We start from the raw sequence: 8,622 nt of genomic DNA, 5'->3' as shown, positions 1-8,622 counted from the left end.
TTGAGACTGGGTAGCGTTTAGCCGGTGATCCTTCAGCCAAAGAGATACGTCCGGGAGTGAGAGCGATAGAAAAAAGTGTTTATTCTACATATTTACAGTGGCTCCAAATATCGAAGCCCACTCCATGGGGGAGCACTTTTAAAGTCTCAGCTCACTACATGTCTGAGCACATGTCCAGAACTCGTCAGGACACACCACTGCACGCAAGGTGTCTCCTTATAAAACATCAGTCTTCCCTAGTTGACCCGACTAGGGAATCAGATGACCTTGATGCGGCCAATCAGACGGGCCGTCTTGTTCGCTGAACTCCGCCTCTAATGTTGCACCTTCGAAGCAAGGACGAGGCAATCCGGAAAACAGGGGTTTGACACTCCTTCCACGAAAGTCGGTGACCTGTTTCTTGCCCTCCGACGGTCATCTTGCCTGGGTCGGGAGAATGGCCTTTGCACTAATCCTCGCTTCTAACGAGGGGTGGCGGTTGTGGTCGGTCGCTTCAAAGTGAGCTTCTTTGTCCGAACGTCACTGCGGTGTCTGGCCGCGTCGCCAGGTAGGCGGCCGCTGATGAAGGGGGTGGAATCGGGGGAAGCACCCAAAGAATGCGCACCGCCGAGAAGGGGGCGCTTGTTTACCCGTTTCGTCGGTGTCTGGCACTGTCGCCGCCTGGGCGACGCTCATGAAAGGGCCTGCCTCGATGGGAAACAATCAAAGAATGCGCCCGGCCAATTCGGGACGCAACACCGATTAGTATAGGGTCGCCATCGTGGCCACCGTTAGTAGAGATGCGCAAAACGGCTCACTTCAGTGAGCGGCTCGGAACGGCTCAGCTTACTGAAATGAACCGGTTCATTTCAACGGCTCAACGGTTCACTTAAACGTGTAACCTGTGTTAGGCATATTCTATAGTTATCTGGCTTTGAAAAAAAAAACGATATATGCAAAATTTAATAACCGTGTTATTGGTATTTTCCCTATGTTTAGATAATTTTTTACATATATGAAAAGCGTGAATTTTAGTTGTAATGAAACTTTATTTTCTTATATTGGGGATAAATGCTTATGATACTGTGCGACGTAAAATGCAACGTACTTTTTTCACAAGAAAAAATGTAACTTCATCGTCATTAGAGAAGTTTCTCTGCTTTTGTGGTACCTTAAAGTCAACTTTCGTCAAAACAAGACCACAAAATGATTGTACATTATCTTTCAAATTTATTCATTTATGCACATACCTAAGTTCCCTATAATATGAGCGAGCTGTAACGCCATGCAAAATAAATGTAGAAATCATTTCTTGAAGTCCAAAACAAAAAACATACGAAAGATCCACAAAACTGCCACACGTACCTTTGGTTTTTTAAATGTTTTTTTTTTGTTTTTCTTTCTCGTGAGCGCACGCGCGATACTGGCGATCATGCTATTATGCGCCAGGGCAAAATAAGAAGAAAAAAAAAGACGTGAAGTGTTATTACAACACAACAAATCATTGGCCTTGTTTTAATGACGTGCTAATGATACACGCTAAGAAAATGCACAGAAGTGGCTGCCATGGGCAACATTTTCATGATTACACTAATTAGCACAAATGAAGATCAGGACTTAAACAGTACGTTCACCTGTTGTCTTTAATGACACGAAGAAGACCATCTTCGAAGTGTTATTGGACCAGCGCACGATGTGCGATCGGTGAGAGTCGTGAGACATCGTTCGAACAGTAGCAGGCAACGAATGGTACCATCCTTTGGCAATTAAGGCTTCTTTACTTCTCCCCTCGCTGGCATCGGGTGCCACACCATAGGACGCACAAAAAACCATAGGGACTGCTGCGCACACCACACACTGCGAGCGAGTACCAGTAGCGCGAGTGTGTCCACACCGGCCACCATTCGTCGGTCAGAAATCGAAACCTCGAAACACAGCAGAAGACCCGGCTCTGACGGAACGGTTCGGCACGGCTCATTCAACGAGAGAGAACGGTTTCCTCACTCCGCAAAAACCGCCGCTCACATACTGAACCACGGCTCCCTCGCTCTTCAAAAGAGCGGCTCAAAAGATCCGGCTCGCTCCTGAGCGCTCAGGAGCGAGCCGGATCTTTTGAGCCGCTCTTTTGAAGAGCGAGGGAGCCGTGGTTCAGTAAGTGAGCGGCGGTAAAGCCCCTATATATAAAAAGTAGCGTTACGCTTTGAAGAATGCCGCCGCCTCCTCGTACACCTGTCCGAGACCGACGCCGCGTCGGTATTGGCCTAATGGCATGACGTGAACCGTCGCGCCGCCGGGCGCTGGCTGCGTTTGTGAACACTCACGCTTCATCGCCACTTTCGCCCGAAGCGTCTCTACTGACTGGAGGAGCACAACGATTAGGGTTGCCAGATGGCCCGAACAAAAAATAGCCAAATGATCTGAAAATGTAGGCCAAGGATAGCCAGACCCGAATTTTTAGTGACCCAAAAGTCGCCAAAAACATAGCCAAAAGTTTGATGATGTTCTGCAGGTGTCTTACAGATGGTGCAGATGGTTCACCGCGTGTTTCCGGCTCCAAAAACTACTTCCGCCTCATGCAACCAGCCCAACAGTGGCCTCAAGATCTGCGCAAAGAATTCTAGTGAGAGTTTCCACTCACACGTGGATTTGGACACCACTTATTGTTACAACGAGCCGAAGGATTTTGTTTCCGATTGATTCATGACGTCATCAGTATTTACTGAGCCACGTTGTGAGCTAACTTTAGTTCACGCCTCGCTTTACTCGAGGCATTTTTCTGTAAATGTCGCGCAAAATACTGCCAGCTCCAGTCTAGGATCAGCTTCGGCTGGTCACGATCAAGTGCCCAAGAGGCGGCCCGAGCTCAATGCATTTTCGAATAGTGATGCCTTTCCTAAGCTGATTCATAAATAAGCATGTTATTTCTATCCCGCTCTCTCTCTTTCTCTCTCTCAATTTTGTATTTTTACTGAAACATAAACGTGAAACATTCTCGCATTTTCCTCGTGCGAAGAAAGCACAGTTGTGACTGCAATTCGCCTTTGAGTGCACAAACGGAACTACCTGCTGACCCGTAGCAGAAGAGGAGAATTAAATTAAAGCTTACAGTTTCAATTTCCACCTAGATTATGGCGCTGACAATAACCCAGGTGGTATAAGTATCGAAGCGTTGAACTGTGCCATTTTTTAACAGGGATTCCCTGGCAAGATTCGTGCAATCTAAAACGTCTGCGTAAGTTTCTGTGAATGCAGGCACGAATGCGTGTGCTGCCAAATTCCCGAAGGGGGGCTGTGTATACCTTACCTTCAGTGTGACTTGACAAAAATAAAGAAATGTAATTCCACTCGGGAACACGTACGCGCGCGGCGACGATGGTAGCGTGTTTGGACTTTAAACGCAACCTCACTGCGACGACCTACGACCACGGTAGACATGCGCTTGGAGTCCCCATACAATTTCTATCGCAATAAAAGGAAATACCTCTGCTCAGTTACCTGTTATTTTCATACACAACCCCTTTTGTTAAACCTAGTAAAAGCATTCTCACGTTCCAAAAATACTCATTTACGGGTGGTCAACTCGCCGGTGCAGACAACAGTAAAGGAAACGAGCCCGCGCACTCTGATAACTCGCTCTTCGCGAACACACTCGGCTCGATCAGGCTGGCGTACCCTCCGTTACCGTCACTACGTCACACTAACTGCAAATGGCGCACGTGTGTTCTTGGTTCTGCAAAAAGGACACGCAATAAATATCCTATAACGCATTCGATTATCCTTTCTTTAATAAAGCCGGTGGGCCGGCAATATCTGTGTGTTTCCAAAGACTAGAAGGGCAAGAGGGGACGGAACGGCAGAGGTCCTCCACGCGCACCGTGCCGTGGCTACCGATCTTCAGATAACGGCAGACGACGAGCGAGTACAAATGCGTCCACCGCAAGTACGAAGTGCTACAGTGCGCTCGTGCCTGTGCCGAAGTTCGGGATCATGCGTGAGCCTCACGCAAGACCTTGACCCTTCCTTAAAACATCCTCATTCTCAACTGCATATTTTAAATTTTGAGTGGCTTTATGCTTTGCATATGCAATAGTTGCCTTCGAATGCGGAATGAATTTCGGACATTTTGTAATAAAGTAAGAAATTTGCCGAGTTTCTTACTCCATTCCGAAACAACGCACCACCAGACGCTTTTAAAACCAAATATGCGCACAAGTAAATTTACCTTGAAAGAGGGGTCCTTCTCCCATTCCTTCTTATATCACGTATGCATTTCGCCTGCCCATGCTTAGTTTTGAGAACGGTTTTCTTACTGAACCACGTGTGAAGCGGCAGCAGATGGCGCCGAAACCAGAACAAAAAGAGAGCTTAGCCTTGAAACACGCGTAAACACGGCAGCGACGACTTAACGTCATCCACTCAGCGCCGACATTGCCTAAAAACACAGCCTTCGAGATTGCCTACATAACTTTTTCGCAGCAATGAGCTTTGGGTTGTCATAAACCGGCCTTCCCAAATTTTGTCAGTGCTGACGTCCTTAATACAAAAATAGCCCAAATATAGCCATGTAGCCAACTTGGAATTTTCGACGCCAAGCCACGTAAAAAGTAACCCAATTTGGCTATTACTGGCCCAATCTGGCAACCCTAACAACGATAGCGGCGAACACAGTCGGCGATCGTCGAATCTGATCAGCGGCGAAAGATAAACAAGTGCGCGTGTTTCAAGCGGTGTAGGCGGCTCAACGGTCGAAAAAGGAGCGCGAAAGAGAGGAGAAACTAGGAGGAGGGAAGGCGGAGGAGGAGAGTGTCGCTACTTTTTATATATAGGGGCTTTAAGCGGCAGTTCTTTCGTTCTTTCGTTCTTCAGCCGAAGGCGGGGGGGGTGAAGGCGACTCTTGCGAGGAAGGCGGAGGCAGTCGCTTTCTTCTACCGCTAATAGATGGCGCGGAAGTCGCACCCAGCAGAAGAGCCGGCTCTGACGGAACGCATCGGCACGACTCTCTGAACGCAAGAACAGGCTGCCTTTCTCCAAAAGAACCGCGCGCTCACTTTTACTGAACCGCGGCTGACTCGCTCTTTAAAAAGAGCCGCTCACAAGATCCGGCTCACAGAGCTCACAAGATACGGCTCGCTCCTGGGCGACCATCTCTAACCGTTAGCCTACGTGTACATATGTTTGAATAGGCTGTACATCAGCTACACTTAACACCATAAAAGTGGGACGCATCGAAGCGTACTAATGACTGAAATCCATATCATAGAAAGCACATTGTGTATTCACAGGAGTGTGGGATAAAAATCACCATATTGACGTTATTATCGCCCACAAATACGATATTTTTTCAAGTCGAAGGGTAATGTTCTGAGCTCCTCTGAGGATGATGGCGAATGCGAGATGCAATCAAGAACAACGTTTTCATTATTTTTAGAGGCTAATTTGTGCACTTCAAATCATGAAGACGCTGTTTTTGTACTTGCAATATCGCTGTGGAGCTTATACCTCATGAGTGACGAGATAAAGATAGCTACGCCTCCATGGTTTCCAAATGACCGATGACAATGTTCCTAACCGTGAGATGGGAAACAACACATTTTTATCAGCCACTGATAGCTATGCTTCGGAAACACAAATAAAGGAATAACGATCACTGATTGAAAAAAGAAATATTCTACCTCAACAAATTGTTTCTTCAGGTTTTGGGCGTTGAAATGGATACCTGAAAAACAAGAATCTTGGCTTCGTTGTCTGTTGGCTTTCTGTGGTTAGACTAATAAAATCGAGCCCCTCGGTTCCCATTCTTCGTAAGAATCTTGACTGAAACATTTAAGATTATCAGAAGAAAATGAATTGACACGATTAGGTTTCGGGCGTTGAAATCGATACCTGAAAAACAGGAATCTCGAAGGAAACATTTATTATTATCAGAAGCAAAATAAAATGACACGATTGCCATTTTTGAAGTCTCTCATGAGCAAAAGTCAAGACGTCTATCCGCTAACAACCGTAGATCAACTTTCGTCAAAATACGAAAGAACCAGTTTTCACTAGTTTCCCTCGCATTGATTTGAGAGTTGTTATTCCACAGGTATTGTAATTTCTCTTTGTGCAGTGACAGGGATTTGGTGAAACGTGTCTGTTCTCCGGGATCAATTGGTCATTTGCAAAAATCAACGTTCATTCAAGCTACAGTTAATCCGAGATCCTTCGCGTTCAGACGCACTCACGCACATTTCTGAGGAACTTCTGATTTATTGTGCGTGAAGAAAACCGGACCATAATATTGTAGGGCTAACCAGCCTTTTCGGGTACACAATGAACGACGTCGATGTCAGAGTCATTATAACGCAGTTTACTTTTGCAGCTTTTTTTAATACGTGTATGCGCAGGACAGGTTGGAATTACGGATGATGCCGCTACTCCTTCTCTCTCAGCCAAACATGCTTTCTCAGGCATTCGGTGAGCGCAATACATGTTTTTAATCATTGTGTGTGTGAGTGTAAGGTCTAAATTATGTCTTTTCTTCTTAGGAGCTCTCGAAGAACAAAATATTAACTACCATAATATCACCCAATATGTCTTCCGGTCCCTACTGCTCATCTCGATCTCAAAGCAGCAGAAAAGTAAGGAGTCCTTTGCCAGTCAGCAAACATAAGCAAGACTGAATTTTAATATATATATATATATATATAATTATAATAATGTGAGCATTACTCATACGCTTCATATTCTCATCTGTACATACTCATCATCACCATTCGGGCCTGGTGGTGGGGCTTTCGCTTGATAGAATAAGAAGAGAGTGCCGCCTAAACGTTTCTCGCAAGTGGTGGAGTGTGCTGTCCAGTTCCTCGGTCCTCTCGCCCCCAGTCTCGCTTCAGCTCACCTACCTACATCCCTGGAGCTCCGCTCGGGTCGCCGCCTCTTCCAACTGCACTCGACCATGTCCCAAGACCAGCAGGCCAATACCGCGGCATCCACCTTGCCTGCTCCGGCGGCAACCCCTTCTTGGACAGTCACTACCCTCAAAAGGATCCACCGGTGTTTGCTGGATTTCGCGGTGATGACGTTGAAGACTGGTTGGAGCAATACGAGCGCGTGAGTGATTTAATCACTGGACGAATCTGCAAAACGGCGGCACGTCGTCTTCTATCTCACCGGCGCCGCAAAAACTTGGTTTACCATGCGCTCGATCTCGTAAAGTGGAGCACATTTAAACTTCACGTACGACAGATTTTCGCTAACTCTTCTGTTCGCTCAGATATCGCCAAGAAGCAGCTTGCTGAGCGTGTTCAGCACACCGGTGAGTCGTACACTTCGTACATAAAGGACGTCCTTGCCCTCTGCCGCCGCGTGAACAACTCGAGGGCGGAGAGTGACCGTGTACGCCACCTGCTCAAGGGTATTGCGACTGTGGCATTCAATGCTCTGTCGTGCCGACCCCACTACCGTCGCAGACATCATCAGTACGTGTCAGCGCCTGGATGAGCGCACTGTGATCCGCTATACCCTGACACGTCTGATTTGAGGGCGTCCAACGATAGCGAACTACGTGCTCAGATTCGCTCCATAATCCGTGAGGAACTGCACGCCCAAGCTTCGTCGACCTCTCCGGAAGTTCATATGAGACCTCCTGGTGGCGACCTACGCCATATCGTGAGGGAAGAAATAGCTGCTGTGACGTGCCCGCTAACCCCGAACCCGCAACCCATCCCTACGCCAATCAGGTTGCCTCCCTGGTGCCACCCTTGCAGCAGCCACCACAGCAGGCGCCTGCAATGCACGGGTCCCTGAATCCCATCACTGCGCGACCACCACCTCTGAATCTTATGTAATGAAGAAGAACACATGGACAAGGCCAGCCAGATCGACTGTTCAATGCCTGCAGTGCAACCAGTAGGCCAGCCGTCGCCAGTGCTTAGCACGAGTGGGAGCCGTTCGTGCAACAACAGCTGTTCCTGCTGCGTCACCCCCTTCGATTACGAACAGACGCTACCATCTGAACTGTTCAGTACACCCCTTTACACTTTCAACACGTGGAGCCACCTCGGCCTGTTGGTACTACTGCGGCATCCGTGGCCACATTTCAAGGTTTTGCCGACGCCGTCAGCAAGATGAAAGGCGTGGCTATGACGGTTTTGAAAGGAATGAGTTTTCTGAGCCTCTACCACAACGTCGGCGTTCGTACTACAATTAAATCCTCGACGTTCCCCATCTCCACTGGAATTCGACGCTGCCGGTTCATTGCGCTTCCGCGTCGTCGCTCTCCATCACCGATGCGGCGCTCCTGTTCCCTCTTCGACCGGCTACTTCGTCCTCCGATCACCCGCCGGGAAAACTAAATAGTGAAGCTTCAGGAGGTAAAGCTGCATCCTTTGGACAACTTGAACTCCTCCAGCGCGACCGCCAAATGTACTTGTGGTGTTTGTTGAAGGTATCCGTACGGAAGCCTTGGTTGACACGGGTGCATCGCTTTCGGTTATTAGTACTGACTTGTGTTCTCGATTGCGAAAAGTGAAGACACCATATAATGGCCCTCCCTTCGTTGTGCTAATACAGTTCTTGTTCAGCCCTCCGGTGTTTGCACTGCGCGTGTTTTCATTGATGGCATCCTTCACCACATTTAGTTTGCCGTGCTATCTTCGT

This window comes from Dermacentor silvarum, chromosome 5, assembly GCF_013339745.2.
Source record: "Dermacentor silvarum isolate Dsil-2018 chromosome 5, BIME_Dsil_1.4, whole genome shotgun sequence".
Lineage (NCBI taxonomy): Eukaryota > Metazoa > Arthropoda > Arachnida > Ixodida > Ixodidae > Dermacentor > Dermacentor silvarum.
This window is presented reverse-complemented; position numbering follows the sequence as displayed.